Source organism: Physeter macrocephalus, chromosome 15 (genome assembly GCF_002837175.3).
Source record: "Physeter macrocephalus isolate SW-GA chromosome 15, ASM283717v5, whole genome shotgun sequence".
Taxonomy (NCBI): Eukaryota; Metazoa; Chordata; class Mammalia; order Artiodactyla; family Physeteridae; genus Physeter; species Physeter macrocephalus.
The window spans coordinates 78,406,872-78,409,459 of NC_041228.1; positions in this window are offsets into that span (position 1 = coordinate 78,406,872).

Genomic DNA, 2,588 nt, shown 5'->3' on the forward strand with positions numbered 1-2,588 from the left:
CCAACATCAGAACTGTGAGCTGAACGGAGCAAAGAAGCAGTGGTTGCTTCATTGCTAGAGCAGAGGAGTCGTAACAACCTCGTGGGTTTGTTACTGCTGTTGTTTTTTTCTCCTAAAGCTCCTTCCATGAGAATTAAACAAAAAAACACTTATGTCATCAGGGTTGTTCAAATGTCAACAAATGTTTAACGTGTCATATCTTCATATGTAACTTCCAATTGTTAAGTATAAGTCATCAAAGAAAATCAAATGGTTATATAGATGTTACAGATTAGAGTCCTAGATATACAACTCGGCTCAGATTCATGGGGAAATTTCTTGACTCCTTTACTGTCAGAGTTGAGATTCACAGCTTACTAAAATATTGTTAAACTGCGCTGCGTTAGAGTATAATTTTCAAAAATATAAAATCATTACTCTGATGCAGATATAAAATGAAAATGTGTGAAAGATTCTTTTAACATAGTAATCAATGAAGGAGCCAGTAAGATGGTAAGTCAAGTCCAAAGCACTTGAGCACTTATGTGTATATAGGCTATTGGATAAGAAAATGTTAGAATAAGATTGCTACATTACATATAAAACTGGTTTCAGTCCAATGAAACCATAGACCACAACCTCTGAGTTAACTGAATGAACAGAAATTACCTGTGACTCTACCAGGAAACATCTACAAGCTAATCTTTGCTTCTGCAGAGGAAAATTGTCCAGATGATAAAATCAAGGCCAGCACTGCACTGAAAGAGTAGCCAGTGATCTTTTGTTTATTCCCAAGTTTCAGATAAGTTTTCTGACTACTTATTTATAGAGATTGTGTGTCTGGGTTTTTTACATATTCAACTAACTTATTTTACCATGTTCCTAATCCTGTACATCAAAGGATGAGAAGTGTCCACATCACAGCAATATCAATAACCCAAAATGATAAGTATTGGTTTCAGAGAATTTAAACAAGATTCATTCATTCAACAAATGTTTCTTAATAATAATAATAACAATAATAGTCATAGGTAACTTTTTTAAGCTTTATTTTATATCCGAGTACAGTTGATTTACAATGTTGTGTTGGTTTCAGCTGTACAGCCAAGTCATTCAGATCCTCCTGTGTTCCAGATACTGTGTTTCACCTCTGTTATCTCATTTGCAAAACACTATGGAAGGGCTACTATTGTGATCTTCACAGATTTTATTCATTATTAACCCCAGACTTATAAAGCCTAAGTAAGTTGTCCAAAATTTTACCTGGTAAGTGGTGGAGCTGAAACACAAACCAACATCCACTTCCCTAAAACCCACAGAGTGTCTCCTGCGTACAAGGATGGTGATTGATAAGACACAGCTCCTGCCTTCAAGGAGCTGCAAGTCAAGCGCAGGAGGTGAACGAACTGTTAATAGAAGATGCAAGTGCTATGACGTGCTGAGTACAGATGAGAGGGTGCAAGCGTATACTGGAAGGACACTGAACCCAATTTGGGGGCCATGAGAGGCTTTGTAAGGGGATGTCGTTATAAGTATCATTTAGTTTGGTACTGTGACTTGATCTTATTGCTGCTTGTTTTCTACGTTCATCAAGCCCACCATAACTAAACCCAAAATTGCAACCCATTACCAGCTTATCTCCTTTATTTATCCCTTAACTGGAAAAAAAGATAAGAGGGACTTCTCTGGCGGTCCAGTGGTTAAGACTCCACGCTCCCAATGCAGGGGGCCCGGGTTCCATCCCTGGTGGGGAACTAAGATCCCGCATGCCGCGAGGCTTGGCCAAAAAAAAATAAAAAATGTGAATAAGCACCCCGGTCTTGTAAAGGACCATTATTTTCATGTTATAATATGAAACCTTTTTATTTTTCAAATAAAAATTGATCATTGTAATACTTTGAATGTTAACCCCTAGCAAGATTTGGAAATTGATTATTAGACATTCTGTTTATATACTAATATCATCTTAAATTTCATAATATGGACCAGTATATCTTAGAGTTTTAAAAAGAGAGAGATATCAGTTCAGAAATCACATTCATCCCAAATGTGCATCTAAGGTGCACACCTAGCAAGATTTTCTAATCTCTCTAGATCCTAATACTTTCAATTCAGAGTTTTCCTTGAGATTCTTTTCGCGGAACCTTCATGATAACACTTACGCCTTCCCAGCATCTGTTAAAGTACTGGTCTCTCTGCATTTCTACGGGTCTCTCTGTATTGCCGGCCTCTTTGTGCCATCTAGTGAACATATACAAAGTTTTCATAGAGAAGGAAATCCAGGAAGCTTCTGCTGAACATATGAAATTTAATAATATTTAAGGCATATAATCTTTTTAAAAAGCCATTTATCTTTGCTATTACTGAATAAATATGCCCTTTCCATAAAATTCATAGTCTCACAAATAAAGGTTTTATGAAACCTAAATAAACAGAAAATGTTGAAGTATTACAAAGGGGTTTTACTTTTATGAAAGAGCATTTCCATTACTTTTTACTTTTTTTTTTTTTTGCGGTACGCAGGCCTCTCACTGTTGTGGCCTCTCCCGTTGCGGAGCACAGGCTCCGGACGCGCAGGCTCAGCGGCCATGGCTCACGGGCCCAGCCGC